Below are 16894 nucleotides of genomic sequence, written 5' to 3'. Positions count from 1 at the left end.
CAGAGAGCCCGATGCGGGACTCGATCCCAGGACCCTGAGATCATGACCTGAGCCGAAGGCAGAGGCTTAACCCACTGAGCCACCCAGGCGCCCTCATGGTGTTTCTTTAATCAGAAATGAAGTGGCTTTTTTGTTTGTTTATTTACCTTTTCTTCTATCTTTCTTTTTCTTTTTCTTTTTGCCTCTAAGAGATGGGTTACAGCCTTTGCATTCTGTGTAAGAGTAGGAGCAATGTATTAATAATGTAATAAATTCCTCTAATGTCATTTAAATGCTTATTCATAAAACTTTCATTAAAGCTTTTGTGATTGATTATAATGAATTTGCTGCCTAGTGTTGCTGCCCTAAAACACATGACAGTGGTTCGAAACGCTTGCTTTTCATGGGCGCACAGTCATAATTTAAAATCACAGCTATGTAGGATTCTTTTTCATACTTGGTACGTCTGTGTTTTATTTAGAATTTCTGGGGTTAAAGTTTCTCTTATTCTTGGTTTGCAATTCCATAACAATGTGCTTCTCTTTTAATGGTAGGTTCCACAACATTAGCTAATTGTGTTTTTGTTTTTCACCTATGTACTCTGGTTTTTGATGATAGTTTTCAACTCAGTGCATTTTTTTTTTTTTTGAAGATTGTATTTATTTATTTGACACAGACAGAGAGCACAAGCAGGGAGAGTAGAAGAGGGAGAAGCAGGCTCCCCGCTGAGCAGGGAGCTGGATGTGGGACTCATCCCAGGACCCTGAGATTGTGACCCAGCCCAAAGTCAGATGCTTAATTGACTGAGCCACTTAGGAACCTCAACTCAGTGCATTTTTTTTCAAAGATTTTATTTATTTATTTGATAGACAGAGATCTCAAGTAGGCAGAGAGAGAGAGAGAGAGAGGAGGAAGCAGGCTCCCCGATGAGCAGAGAGCCCGATTCGGGGCTCGATCCCAGGACCCTGAGATCATGACCTCAGCTGAAGGCAGAGGCTTTCACCCACTGAGCCACCCAGGCGCCCCAACTCAGTGCATTTTTTTTTTATTTAAAAGATTTTATTTATTTATTTGACAGAGAGAGATCACAAGTAGGCAGAGAGGCAGGCAGAGAGAGAGGAAGGGAAGCAGGCTCCCCGCTGAGCAGAGAGCCCTATGCGGGGCTCGATCCCAGACCCTGAGATCATGACCTGAGCCGAAGGCAGAGGCTTAACGCACAACTCAGTGCATTTTAAGACAAAATGGGGTTTGATTCAAGTACGAATCAGCCATATGTCTATTATCAGTAAAGTTATGTATGTATTTGTCTGTATGTTACCCATGCTTTGTTCACGACTTACCTTGTTCATTTTTTTGGTTGGTTAGAGGTCAATGGTTGTGTTATCCTGTCTCGACAAGTTGTCATAAAAATAGAATTAATTTCATCATCTGTTTATTGATGAATTTATATTCTCTTTGTGTAAGAGAAACACTTTTTTGTTTTTTTTAAGATTTTATTTATTTATTTGACAGACAGAGATCACAAGTAGGCAGAGAGGCAGACAGAGAGAGATGGGGAAGCAGGCTCCCCGCTGAGCAGAGAGCCTGATGCAGGGCTTGATCCCAGGACCCTGAGATCATGACCCGAGCTGAAGGCAGAGGCTCAACCCACTGAGCCACCCAGGTGCCTGAGAAACACTTTTTTGAATTGAAGATAATTTTTACCAACTTTTGTACCTCTATTATCATCTTTAATTATTATACTTTATTCTTAACTGTGGTCAAAACACATGACATAAAATTTACCGTCTTAACCAAACAAAAGCAAAAACAAAAACAAACCCCCCCCAGAAATAAGGGCCACCAAATCACAAGATCACCATTAGTTGGCATTGTTATTTTTTTTTCATTAGCTGGCGTTATTAAACCTGCATGCATTTTTAGAATTAGCTAGAATAATGTCATGTAAATTTCAAGCTTAAAAAAATAGTATCAAGGCATCTTGAAGCTCTTTAAGCTCTTAAAGATCTTTAAGCTCGAATCTCTGAAGTTAGCTTCAGATGGAGGCGGAGACCCATGTCCCCAGTGAGCTTTAGGACAAGTAAAAATGAGATTTCGTGGCAAATAAGAGCGTATAGTAAGGCCCAGTATGACCTAGATAAATGTTTGTTGACTGGTATTAAGTGAAAAAAAAAAATTCCCTTGTTTTCTGAAAACAGATGGAGCTTGTGAACCAAGGTCAGAATGAATGAACAAAGCTGAAATATTAATATACATTGTCCCTGGAAAACATAATCTTTTAAAAATAGTCCTTCTCGTTTTACAAAAGTAGTCAAGTTTAGAACATACAGACAAATGAAAAGAAGCAAGTAAAATCCATACATATATCCACTCCTAAACGAGCCTACTAACAACTTGGAGTTTGTTTTTTCTCTCCTTGACAGCTTTACTGGGATAGAATTCACATAATATAGAATCCACTCAATTAAAGTACACAATTCAGGGGCGCCTGGGTGGCTCAGTGGGTTAAGCCTCTGCCTTTGGCTCAGGTCTTGATTTCAGGGTCCTGGGATCAAGCCCCGCATCGGGCTCTCTGCACAGCAGGGAGCCTGCTTCCCCCCTCTCTCCCTGCTGGCCTCTCTGCCTACTTGTGATCTCTCTCTGTTGCATAAAGAAATAAAAAATCTTAAAAAAAAGTAAAGTACACAATTCAAAAATGTTTCAGTATGTTAATGTTCACAGCATTGTGCCACCATCACAATCTCATTCTAGGGCAGTTTACCCTCCCTAAAAGAAACCCCTACCCATTCGCAGGTTGTTCCCGCTCTCCCCAGCCCTAAGCACCCACTACTCTATTTTTTTTTTTTTAAGATTTTATTTATTTAGGGGCGCCTGGGTGGCTCAGTGGTTAAAGCCTCTGCCTTCGGCTCAGGTCATGATCCCAGGGTCCTGGGATCGAGCCTCACATCGGGCTCTCTGCTCAGCAGGGAGCCTGCCTCCTCCTCCTCTCTCTCTCTCTGCCTGCCTCTGTGCCTACTTGTGATCTGTCAAATAAATAAAAATCTTAAAAAAAAAAAGATTTTATTTATTTATTTGTCAGCGAGAGAGAGGAGCGAGAGCGAGCACAGGCAGACAGAGTGGCAGGCAGAGGCAGAGGGAGAAGCAGGCTCCCTGTTAAGCAAGGAGCCCAATGGGAGACTCGATCCCAGGACACTGGGATCATGACCTGAGCTGAAGGCAGCTGCTTAACCCACTGAGCCACCCAGGCGTCCCCCACTACTCTATTTTCTGTCTCTGACGAAGTTTGTCTGTCCTGGATGTTTTATACAGATAGCCTTACATGATATGTGATATTTGGTGTTTGGCTTCTTCCACTTACCATAATCTTTCTAAAGATTGCTATAGTGTCGATGCTTCTTGTTTTTGCTGAATAATATTTTATTCTAGGGATATACCACACTTTAAAAAGCATTTTATTTATTCATTTTAAGTAATTACACCCAAGGTGGGGCTCGAACCCACAACTCCGAGATCAAGTGTCTCATGTTCTACCGAGTGAGCCAGCCAGGCACCCCGGATACACCAGACTTTTTGTTTTTTAAGCGGCTCCATGCCCAGGTGGCACCTGACGTGGAGTTTGCACTCCTGATCCCGGGATCAAGACCTGGGCTGAGATCAAGAGCTGAGCCAGCCGGGGGCCCCAGATGGGCCACATTTTTAATCCATTCAGTAGTCGGTGGACTTTGGGTTGTTTTCCCCTTTTGGCTGTTATGAATAATACTTCTTTTTTTTCTTAAGATTTTATTTATTCATTCGACAGAGAGAGACACAGCGGAGAGAGTGGGCACAAGCAGGGGGAGTGGGAGAGGGAGAAGCAGACTCCCCGCCAAGCAGGAAGCCCCATGCGGGGCTTGATCCTAGGACCCTGGGTCCATGACCTGAGTGGAAGGCAGACGCTTAACAACTGAGCCACCCAGGCGCCCCATGAATAACACTTCTATGACCATTTATACACATGTTTTTGTGTGGACATATATTATCATTTCTCTTGTGTTTAAACCTAGAAGTGAAACTCTTGGATCACACTCGCTTTTCCTTTGTTTTTATATTGATAATAGGGCCCTCCTCCCCAACAAATGGACTAACTTTAAACGTAGTGTTAAGTAGCATGTTTTCTCCCCCCACTTAAAAACATACTTGGAGACATCTTTTCATATCATTAAGTATTTCTAACCTATAATCTGAAAAACGAATTGGTGTTTTGGGCAAAATACAGCCTAGGTCTGGGAAAATGGTATTTAGGGGGCGGAATTGAGGGCAGCTCTCCAGGTGTGCCTGCCTCAAACTATCTGGAAGGTTCTAGTATTATTTTAACAGTAAAGTCAACACACAAGCAGCCTGTGTACGTGGCATGATGCACAACTTTTAAATATTAACAATCCAATACTAAGGGGTAACAAGGATTCCTTTTCGTTGGGAGTTTGGGCTACTTATTTCCACTTGTATACGTTCAGCCTCAGGATTCCTTCCCCACCAGAGGCACTGCAGGGAGTGGCTAAGTGTGTAGCTAGCGAGGGGTCCCTTGGGAGCTTCTTGCTGTCCCCACTCCCGGGTGACCACTGACCCCCTGCCCGTGGTAGAGTGACCTGAACTGGCAACAGAGTAGACTTCCCCAGAAAGGGTTTAGGGATTTCTCAACTCAATTTGTAAACACGGTCACTTTGGGTATGAAAAGTACACCAAGTACAACACCAAGTACATGAAGAGTATCTACGGGCGGGGGTGGGCACCGTGGTGCCTCAGCCGCTGAAGTGTCTGCCTTCAGCTCAGATCATGATCTCAGGGTCCTGGCATCGAGGCCCCAGTCCAGTTCCCTGCTCAGCAGGGAGCCTGCTTCTCCCTCTGCCTGTCCCCCCACACCCCCTCATGTGCTCTCTCTCTCTCTCTCTCTCTCTCTGTTTTTTAAAGATTTTGTTTATTCATTTGACATGGAAAGAGAGTGCGCAAGCAGGGGGAGCAGCAGCAGAGGGAGAGGGAGAAGCAGGCTCCCCACTGAGCAGGGAGCCAACTCAGGGCTCGATCCCTGGATCCTGGGGTCATGACCTGAGCCAAAGGCAGACGCTTCACCAACTGAACAACTGAACCACCCAGGCACCTTGCTCTCTCTCAAATAAATAAATAAAATCTTAAAAAAAAAAAAAAGAAGTACCTAAAATGAAGTTATGTGATTAAAAATGATTAAAAATAAAAACATTCTATTGGGGTAATGCAAGAGACTTGGGGTTCCACATCAGACAGTCTGATCCTGTCCTAAGTGAGGAGGCTAAAACAGGGGACGGAGAGAGGCAGGAGCGGGAAAGGTATTTGCAGAGACCCAGGCATATGTCTCTTATTTTTCATTGTTTTGAGTAAATTTTGATGGGAAACAAAATGATATTTTATTTTATTTTTTTTTATTCATTTATTCGACAGAGAGAGATCACAAGCAGGCAGAGAGGCAGGCAGAGAGAGAGGAGGAAGCAGGCTCCCCGCCGAGCAGAGAGCCCGATGCGGGGCTCGATCCCAGGACCCCGAGATCATGACCTGAGCTGAAGGCAGCGGCCCAACCCACCGAGCCACCCAGGAGCCCCACAAAATGATATTTTAAAGGTCAGTTACTATTGAGCATTGGGAGGACCACAGGGCAGGAGAAAAAGCATGGGGCAGTTCTCAGTGACGTCCCCTGGGCCCCCTGCACCCCCATTCCACCCACTCCTCGTCCCCTCCCAGAACCCCAGGATCCTGAGTTGTGTTCAACATTCCCTTTGCCTGCCTTTCTTCCTTTCTTTCCTCCCCCCCTTCCTTCCTCCTCCTCCTCTCTCTCTCTTTCTTTCTTTCTGATTTTGTTTATTTACTTTGACAGAGAGAGAGAGCACACACAAGTAGGAGGAGCCGCAGAGGGAGAGGGAGAAGCAGGCTGTCCGCTGAGTAAGGAGCCTGATGCAGGGCTCAATCCCAGGACCCTGAGATCATGACCTGGGCTGAAAGCAGATGCTTAGCCATCTAAGCCACCCAGGCGCCCTGAGAATAAATTTATGTAAAGGAAAAGGATATCACATGACTGCATGATATAGCAACCTGTTTCGCTCACTAACACCTGTTTCAGATCTGTCCCCTCCTCCTCTTCTGGGGCACTTAACAGTTTCCACGGTGTCAGACCACCTGATGTTTGAGTATATCTCATTCACTGCTTTTCCGTTGTATGGCTGACTGGGCTGCATGTCACTCCTGTCTAGAGGAGAGCACCCCAGCTTGGCCCTCCAGATTATACCAGGTTCAACTAAAGACAAACTCATGAGACACGGTTTGTAAACATATAAGAAACGAGCCATCATGAGTGACATTCAGCAGAGACTATGAGCAACAGACTTAGGCCAGCGAAATATTTCAGACTGTGGAGCGATCAGATACAGATAACTAAATACCTAAATATGACAAAAAGAAAAAGGGAGTTAAAAATTGAGCAACAGAAGAAGCTTCCAAAAATGACCAGATGGGGGCGCTTGGCCAGCTCCGTCAGAAAAGCTATGGACTATTGATAAATAGGTTGAAGGAAAAAGTCCATATGCTGATCTCAATGTACATGGAAAAGGCATTTGAGAAAAGTCAGTCATCGTTTATGGTAAGAATGCTCACCAAGGTAGGCATAGAAGGGAAATTCCTTAATTTGTATTAGTTTGCTAGGGCTGTGATCACACAGTACCAAGACTAGGTGATTTGCACAGGAGAAAAATGTATCCTCCCAATTCTGGAGTCTGGAAATCTGAGGTCAAGGTGTCGGCAGGGCAGGATCCTTCTGAGGCTGTGAGGGAGAATTTGCTCCATGCTGCTCTCCCGGGCTAGTAGACAACCATCTTCTCCCATTCCTTTTCCCAGCATCTTCCCTCTATGTGGCTAACTTTCCCCTTTTTATAAGGACACTAGCCATAGTGGATTAAGGCCCACCCCAATAACCTCATTAAAAAATTTTTTTTAAAGATTTTATTTTTTTAGACAGAGAGAGAGAGCGAAAGAGAGAGGACAAGAAGGGCGAGCGGCAGGCAGAGGGAGAAGCTTTGCAGGGAGCCCAGGACCCTGAGATCATGACCTGAGCCAAAGGCAGGCACTTAACTAACTGAGTCAGCCAGGCCCCCCTGCTAGTGACCTCATTTTAACTGAATATTATCTCTCTAAAAACCGTGTCCTCAAATTGGTCACATTTGGAGATTGCTGGGGGTTAGGACCTGAACATATAAATTGGGGGGAGGGGTACAATTTAGCTATAATGTAAGCTAGGAAATTCCTCAATCTGAGAAACCATCCTTTTGAGTTGGAAACATAACAACGATCCTCACCATTACTGATTCTATTAAGTATTAAATAAGAGGTCTTAGCTAATGCAGTAGGACAAGAAAAATAAATAAAATGCTGAATTGGAAAGAAACCAAACTGTCATCGTTTGAAGATGACACGATTGTCTATATCCTTTGCTGTCCAAAAGAAATATAACATGAGCCATGTATGCCATTAAAAGTTTTTTAGTGGCACATTAGACAAAGTTTAAAAAAAAGCAGGTGAAATTAATTTTAGTACTCTACTTTTTTTTTTTTTTTAAAGATTTTATTTATTTATTTGACAGAGAGAGATCACAAGTAGAGAGAGAGGAGGGAGCAGGCGGAGAGAGAGGAGGGAGCAGGCTCCCTGCTGAGCAGAGAGCCCGATGCGGGACTTGATCCCAGGACCCTGAGATCATGACCTGAGCCGAAGGCAGCGGCTTAACCCACTGAGCCACCCAGGCGCCCCATTACTCTACTTTTTTTAACTCAGGAGATCCGAAATGTCATTTCAATATGTGATCAATATTAAACTTATTCATCAGATATTCTCATTCCTTTCCTTGGGCTAAGTCTTTGGAATCCAGTGTATATCTTAAGCACAGACTGTCTCACTTTTTCTCTCTCTCTAAAAAAAAAAAAAAAAAAAAAAGCAGAGCAGCAGGTGTGTTTCTGCTGATGGTAGGGTCTGTGTCATGTCAGGCGCTGAGACATCTCACGTGTATGGCTGATCGCTGGCTCACCTCTTTGGAGTGGAGCCCCAGGCGAGAAAAGGCAGTTTTAGCTCCTGCCAGACCTCCTCCAGCCAGGTTTGTGTGCAGCTCTGGCGGGGGAAGGCACTGGCTTCTCTCACAGGTCACCCACACCATTGAAGTTGGAGGCTTTGAGGCAGTGATAGACCAACTAGACCAACAGGGGTCTGGCTTGTGGGTTCCAGTTACCTTGTGGGTTCCAGTTACCCTTCCTTTTCGATGAGTCTTTCAAATATATAAGTTCTAACTACCTCCGGTTTCCGAGTTTTCGCATTCCCCATTGAGCAAGCTGGCTGAATCCGGGAAGTAGATTGAAACTCAGTCACACGTACAAATGGCGCTGAAGGATTTTAGGGTGAATTGCAGGCCCTTCGCTCTGGAGAAGACCACAGTGCTGTCGCTCAGACTGGGTCCGACCAATATGTTCCTAATCACATTCCGAATCCTCTGTTCGAGAAGACAAGAAATCGAGAGCTGGTTTAGAAAGCATTCCCTCCAACACGGTTAACGTGTTTATAACAGGGACTTACGGGAACATTCGTTGACGCCAAGCAGCCCCTCTGCCACTGTTGTTGGATCAAGACTATTACACCGTAGAGGGAGCCGAATACATCCCCTCATTGTTTTCGCCTTTGAAAGAAAACATGACAAATTAGCGACCCGGAAGATTTGAATCAAAAAACACACCAGGGAAATGGTTGTTTAGAGAGTTATTTTCAGCTTAATTAATTCATTTTCGTTGTCCAAACTCATTTTAGGTTTGCAGGCTATTTTCAAATAAAGATTCTGACAGAGCTTATACCAAAGATTTGGGGCAGGGATTTGCTGAACTGTCATCCCAAGTTAAACAAATGTCCGCAGAGTATCCTGAGGCAAATTAACTTTCCCCCGAATGGGTTCTTTTATCTCCTCCATCTGCTTTCATTCCCCTGGGTACTTTCGGGCTGGACTAATATCTTTAGATACACATGCATCATGGAATCTTAAAAAAATCAACGGGTTAGGGTTAGGGTTAGAGTTAGGTCCTGGTCTAAATAAAATTCTTCCTCTATCAATTTCAAGGAGTCTACAAAAAATCTATTTCAATTTCTTCTATTGATTTCAAGGATTTAAAAATTTTTTTCTTCGAAGAACTAAGGAGAATGACCATGTGACCTAGCGATTCCCCTCCTAGGTATATACCTCAAAGAATCAAAACCAGTATTGAAACAAATACTCGTACACAAATGTTCACAGCAACGCCATTAGCAGTGGCCGAACAGTGGCAAGCGCTGAAATGTACACCAATAGTTGAATTTGCTAAATATATCAAATGTGATAATATATTTATGTAGTAGAATATTACTCAGGCGCGAAAAGGAATGAAATGCCAATACAATGCTATAAATGGATGACCCCCCCCCCAATTACACCAAGTGAAAGAAGCCAGAGACAAAAGTCACACATATGGGCTGGTTCCATGTACATGAAATAGCCAGAATGGGTAAATCCACAGACAGAGAAGGCAAACTGGTGCTTGCCAGGGAGTGAAGGAACGAGGGAATGGGGAGTGACTGCTTAATGGGTACAGGATTTTCGTGGCAGTGATGAAAATGTTTTGGAATTAGACAGAGGTGATGGCTGCGTAACACTGTGAATATACTAACTGCCACTGAATTGCCTCTTCAAAAAAGGTTAACTTTATGTTGTGTAAATTTCACCTCCATTTAAAAAAAATAAATTTTTTGAAAATTAAAATTACATTTTTTTAAATTTAAATTTAAAAATTAATTTTATTTAAATTAAATTAAATCTTAGTTAAAATTTAAGACATTAAATATATTTTTTTCACTCTTTCTGTAACCGCCTATTTGATGGTGTGGGGAATGGAATTTTCTGGATAGCCAAACGACCTTTTATGGGCATCCATCCAGTAGGTTTCCCCGGTTAGCCTGGACTCTGGCTCACACTGCAGCAGGGAGACACCCAACTCATTCCCCTCTGATTGTGGATCCTCTATACCTGCACAGAACAGCTGTCTGCAATTGCACTGTGGGTGGTGTACGAAACTAAAATTAAATAAATAAATAAATAAATAAATAAAAATGCTGCACAGTATTTTTCTGGCCACTGGATGTCATGAGTGCACAGTGTATCCCTCCAGCTAGAAAAACAGCCTTTTTGGAGGAGCTCCGCTTTATTCAATATGGTGGTGGTCCCCCCGTGTGTCTGAGCAGAGGGCATGGGGCAAGCGATGGGCTGTTGAAAAGCCTTGATTGTGCAAGCATGACACCGAGAGGCGTTCGGAGTACCCTTTGGTCTCAGACGGTACAGAGCTTCACTCATTTAGCAAAGTAAAAAAAGGACAAGTAGATACTTGCTGTAACTATCTTATTTTCCACTGAATAGTCTTTCATTCCTCCGGATAGTAACTTCTGTGTAAGCCATCCTGGTGCAGATCCCACTCCAGAACCGTATGACTACGGAATGTTCAGATAGGCCCAGTTTTGACATCAGCATTTCCTCATTTATGGAAGTGCTCTCGGCCCCTCTCTAAGCTGGGGCAGTCAGGGAGCCCTGAGTGTGCCAACCAGCAGCTCTAATTATCCCTCTTGGCTGCAGAAATCATCTGTGTCACTAACACGGCTAACCTTTTTTTTTTTTTTTAATTAGGAAGGAATGTCAATGTTTTAAGTAGGAAGTAAATTTGGGCTCTTGATAGTTTAAATCGCATACTTCCAAGGACAGGCGGTTCTTTACACACACACACATACACACACACACACACACACACACCCCACCGGGTAGATCTGTCTGCAAGTTCTAAGAATTTGAATGGTTTGTTAAAAGCCAATTCATGAAGATGGAAGTGTTGCAATCTGGGGCTTAGAGAAATTGGAACCAGGGGGCTGGAGGAAAAGACTATATCTAGAAAAGTAGGTAAGACATCTAAAAAATACACCCACCAAACTTCCTTCCTTCCTTCCTTTCTTTTTCTTTCTTTCTTTCCTTCCTTCTTTCTTTAAAAAAAAAAAAATATTTATTTGAGAGAGAGAAAGACAGTGTGTGCTGGTGAGGGGAGGGGCAGAGGGAGAGACAGAGAATCCCAAGCAGACTCCCTGCTGAGCCTGGAGCCCCACGCAGGGCTCAATCCATGACCTGTGAGCTCATGACCTAAGCGGAAACCATGAGTTGGACACTTAACTGACTGCACCACCCAGGTGCCACTACATTTTTATTTCCAGGAGGTATTCAGTAGTAGGTGATTTAAAGTAGCAGCCCAGCCCCTGAGCAAACCCAGGAGTGTAGGAAGGGAATGCTTGCACTTTAAGAATGCACTCAAACTCTCCCCATCCTTAATGCTAACAACTTCTGTATGGGATAAAGACCTGATTCAGAACTTAAAAAGAAAATTTGATCATTCTTGAGAACAATGGCGCAAGGAGAAATAAGAAGGACCAGGAATGACAGATGGGTGTTTTAGGGTGAGGGCTGGAGTGACCTTCTCTTAAGGGATGTCCCTCCACCAGTAATCTGAGTGGGATGTGGGAGGAGTCATATGACTATTTGGGGAAAGAGCCTTCCAGGCAGAGAGAAACAGCAGGTGCAAAGGCCCTGTGGTGAGAGCACATTTGATAGAAGAGCAGGAAAGGGGGGCACAGTGGTAGGAGATGCTATTACCCTGAGAGAGACCAAAGCCATTGGGTGGCTTTGAGCAAGGATTGCAATGAGCTGGTTCATGTTTTAGAAGGTTCCCTATGGCTGCTTGGAGAACAGACTATAAGGGAGGACCTCAGTAGAAGTAGGAGACTGGGTGGAGGCCACTACAGGTGTCCAAGCAAGGGACATAGTGGCTTAGACTGGGCTGGTAACAATGTGCAGGATGAGAAAGATGGTCAGAAGTATTTTGAAGGTAGACTTGACAGGGTCTGTTAATGCACTGGGTGTGCGGGGGAACCCTCACACTTACTGTGTTTCTTCCCATCTTTGGGTTTTTGTGGGTTGCTCTGTCAGGAATGCGCCCCCTCACCCCTTTACCTGGCTGCTTCTTCTCAGTCAGGCCTCAGCTCAAACATCACCTTTGAGAAGCCTTCCCCGACCACCTTGTCTGATGTCTTCCTCCTTCCCTTATCCTCTATGCCATTAAGCTGCTTTATCTTCTTAATACATTTACCACTATTTGAAATTTAAAAAAAAACTTAAGATTTTTTTGACAGAGAGACACAGCAAGAGAGAAACCATAAGCAGGGGGAGTTGGAGAGGGAGAAGCAGGCTTCCCATAGAGCAGGAAACCCGATGCGGGGCTCAGTCCCAGGACCCTGGGATCATGACCTGAACCAAAGGCAGATGCTTAACGACTGAGCCACCCATGTGCCCCTGAAATAAAAATTTTTATTTTATTCTAAAGTATTTATTTTATATATAATATTAATTTTATTTTATTTTAAATTTTATTTATTAATAAAATAAAAAAATTTTTTAAAGTAGACTCCATGCCAAGCATGGAGCTCAACATGGCACTTGAACACACGACCCTGAGATCAAGAGTCTGAGATCAAGATCAAGAATGAGCCAGCCAGGTGCCCCATTTTTATTTATTGATTTCCTATTGATATTTATTTATTTATTTATTTTTTAAAAAATATTTGTTTCCTCCAACCAGAATGTAAGCTCTGTGAAAGCATAGCTTAGGAAAGTGACAGAAATGTTGTATATTTGTGGAGGTATCTCTTAGGAATGCTTTCTTTCATATGCCGGTGGCAGAACTCCCAACTACCAGAGACCCAGACAAAAGGGGTTGATTCCTTGGATAACAAGAAGTCTAGAGGCAGTTGTTGGTAGTGCCTCAGCTGCTCTATGAAGCCGTTGAGGACCTACATTCTTTTTTTTTTTTAAGATTTTTTTTTTATTTATTCGACAGAGCTCACAAGTGGGCAGAGAGGCAGGCAGAGAGAGGAGGAAGCAGGCTCCCTGCTGAGCAGAGAGCCCGATTCGGGGCTTGATCCCAGGACCCCGGGACCATGACCTGAGCTGAAGGCAGAGGCTTTAACCCACTGAGCCACCCAGGCGCCCCAGAGGACCCACATTCTTCCTCTCATTCTGCTCTACAATCATTAACATGTTGGCTTTTTGCCTTCATGGTCGCAAGATAGCTGCCACAGCTCGATGCATCAAACTTGAATTTTACTGTCAAAGAAAGAGGAGGAAACAATGTTGGCAAGTTCTCTCCCTTCTTGCCTGTTTTTATAAGAAGGCAAGAGCTTTGGGGCACCTGGGTGGCTCAGTCCATTAAGCATCAGCCTTTGGCTCAGATCATGATCCCAGAGTCCTGGGATCGAGCCTTACTTTGAGCTCTCTACTCAGCAGGGAGCCTGCTTCTCCCTCTCCCTCTGCCGCTCCCCCTGTTTGTGCTTTCCTGCTCTCTCTATCAAATAAATAAATATTTTTAAAAAGGGGGGTGGGGGAAGAAACTGTTATTTAAAAAAAGGAGAAAGAGAGAGAGCAAGCAAGAGCTTTCCCAGAAGTCTTCCCTGCAGATTTCCCTTTATGTCTCATTGGCTAAAAGTGAGTGATGTGGCTCCTATTACCCGCAAGAGGGGCTGGGATGTAGGCAAAGGAAAAGGGATGGTTAGCAATGGTGCCTTCCACGGTTGAATAAATGAACTAAAAGAGACTGATCGTTAACAAAATGACGCCACAGGAGGAACCAAACATGCCCAGGGGCTGCAGACTGAAAATTCAGGAAGTCTTAGGAAGCTTGTTTGTTCACTCATTAGTTCATTCCTTCCTTCCTTCATTCCTGTTTTGTTTAAGGTTTTTTTATCTAAATTCATGAGAGAAAGCATAATTTTTCCTTGTTATGCTGTCCTTGTTAGATTTCGGTGCCAGGGATATACTAGCTTTATAAATGAGTTGGAGGCAGTTCCCTCTTATTGGCAAATGTTTTCTGTAAAGGGCCAGAGAGTAAACATATTAGGCTTTGCAGATTCTCTGGTCTCTGGGCCAGAGTAGCCACAGATGACGGGGAGGACAGACACAGCCAAATTCAGCCTACAAACTGTGGTTTACCTATCCCTGCACTAGGCTATGTTTTGTGTGAGTTTAGAATTATTTGTGTCTTCAGTGTTTGAGAAAACACTCTTGTAATACCTCATGGGCCTGCTTTTGATTTGTGAAGAGGTATTTAAACTGTTGATTTAATTTCTTTAAAAATGATAGGATAATTCCGCTTGTCTCTTTCTAAGAGACATTACATTATATTCTTGAAGAGGGTTGTCCCTTTGGTTTATGTTTTCACACCAATGGACAAAGAATTATTCATCATTAACTTGATAAAGTGGGGTTATAAATATACATATGATATATATTATATGGAAAATTTTACTATATTTTACTACTCCCTATAGAGTAAAATTTACCATTCTAAACCCCCCAAAATTTAAAACATTTAATTGTGGTAGAGTAGTCACGGCATAAAACTTACCATCTTGGCCATTTTTTTTTTTTAAAGATTTTATTTATTTATTTGACAGAGAGAGATCACAAGTAGATGGAGAGGCAGGCAGAGAAAGAGAGAGAGAGGGAAGCAGGCACCCCGCTGAGCAGAGAGCCTGATGCGGGACTCGATCCCAGGACCCTGAGATCATGACCTGAGCCAAAGGCAGCGGCTTAATCCACTGAGCCACCCAGGCACCCCCCATTTTTGTTTTTAATTTCATTTAGTTTTTAAGAGATTTCATTTATTTATTTGGGGGATAGAGCACAAACAGGGGGAGGAGTGGAGGGAGAAGGGGAAGCAGACTCCCCGCTGAGCAGGGAACCTGACTTGGGACTCCATCCTACAACCCCTGAGATCATGACCTCAGCGGAAGGTGCAGAACTGAACACTGGAACCATTTTTAAGTGCACAATTTGGCGTCATTAAGCACATTTATGATGTCGTGCAGCCACCGCTACCACCCATCTCCAGAAGTTTTTTTCTCCAGAAGTTTTCCATCTTCCCGAATAGAAACAGGACCCACTCAACAGCAGTGCCCTGTCCCCGGGATCCTGGTAACTTCTATTCCCCTTTCTGTGTCTATGACTCTGCCCACTCCAAGTACCTCTTGTAAGTGGAATCATGCAGTGTGTGTCCTTTTGTGTCTTGCTTCTCTCACTTGGCCTGATTTCCGGGTTCATCCTGGTCGTAGTGTGTGTCTGTCAGAATTTCATTCCTAGCTCACACTGTGGTGGTAGTGGTTTTGTGACATAGACATGTATCAAGTTAATACACTGTTCACCTTAAACTTACACAAGGTTAGCTGTCCATTTTATCTCAATAAAGCTGGAAAAGAAATAAATAAAAATGTTTCCCTTCTTTGTAAAGGCTGAGTAATACGGCGCTGTATACATATACCGCATTTGGTTTGTCCACTTATCTGTCGAAGGGGATGTGGGCTGTTTGCACTTTTTGGTTATGATGAACAATGCTGCTGTGAACATGGGTGTGCAAGTGTCTGAGTTCCAGCTTTCGATTCTTTTGGGTGTGGATCAAGAAGTGGAGAGACTCCTGGCTCAGTCAGAAGAGCATGAGACGCTTGGTCTCTGGGTGGTGAGTTCGAGCCCCATGTTGGGTGTAGAGATTACTTAAATGAATAAATAAATAAAAACTTAAAAAAGTGGAATTGTTGGATGATACGGTAATTCTTTTTTTTTTTTTTTAAGATTGTATTTATTTATTTGACAGACAGAGAGCACAAGCAGGCAGAGTGGCAGGCAGACGGAGAGGGAAAGCAAGCTCTCCACCAAGCAGGGAGCCTGATGTGGAACTTGATCCCAGGACCCTTGGATCATGACCTGAGCCGAAGGCAGCTGCCCAACCAACTGAGCCACCCAGGCACCCCTAATACAGTAATTCTGTATTTAGCTTTTTGAGGAATTGTCAAACAGTTTTCCTTCATTATTAACCGTTTAATTGACGTTTCACGCATCGGTGAGTGCATGAATCATACATGAGCATTTCGCTCCATCATCTCATATCAACGCCCAGATCAGAATCCTCACTGGCTCTCCAGGAGGCCCCTTGTGTTCCCCTCCAGTCACCCCCACCACCAGAGACTAGTTTTGCTGGCTTTGGAACTTTATACAAATAGAATCATTTTTTATTCTTCGGTGATTGCCTTTGTTCATTTAACATATCGTGAGAATCCTCTGTGTAGTTGCCTGTAAAAGTAGCTAATTCATTCCTCTGTGCAGATATACCACCACGGGGGCGTCTGGCTGGCTCACTGGCCAGAGCGCTATTCTTGATCTCAGGGCTGTGAGTTTGAGCCCCATGTTGGGTGTGAGATTGACTTAAAATTTCTAATCCAGAAAACTTTCCCTTCTTTATTGCTCTGGCCTGGACCTCCAGGTAAATTTTAAATTTTAAATTGGGGTAGCAAGTCTCTTTCCTGATGTCAGAGGGAAACTTCCAATATTTCACCATTATGACGTTTATTGTAGAATTTTTTGTAGATATTCTCTGTCAAATTGAGAAAATTCCCTCTTTCCCCTAATTTCTGAAGACGCTTTTTAAAAATTTATTTTCTATTTTTTAAAAGATTTTATTTATCTATTTGACAGACAGAGATCACAAGTAGGCAGAGGCAGGCAGAGAGAGAAGGGGAAGCAGACTCCCTGCTGAGCAGAAAGCCCAGTTCGGGGCTGGATCCCAGGACCCTGAGATCGTGACCTGAGCCAAAGGCAGAGGCTTAACCCACTGAGCCATCCAGGCACCCCGTGGCTTTTTTTTTAAATTGTAAGTGGATTTTGATTTTTTCTTTTGCATGGTGAATTTTATTGATTGATTTTCTCTTCACATGCAGAAATGCT

This window comes from Lutra lutra, chromosome 4 (genome assembly GCF_902655055.1).
Source record: "Lutra lutra chromosome 4, mLutLut1.2, whole genome shotgun sequence".
Lineage (NCBI taxonomy): Eukaryota > Metazoa > Chordata > Mammalia > Carnivora > Mustelidae > Lutra > Lutra lutra.
The sequence above is the reverse complement of the archived record's forward strand: the minus strand, read 5'-3'. Positions refer to the sequence as shown.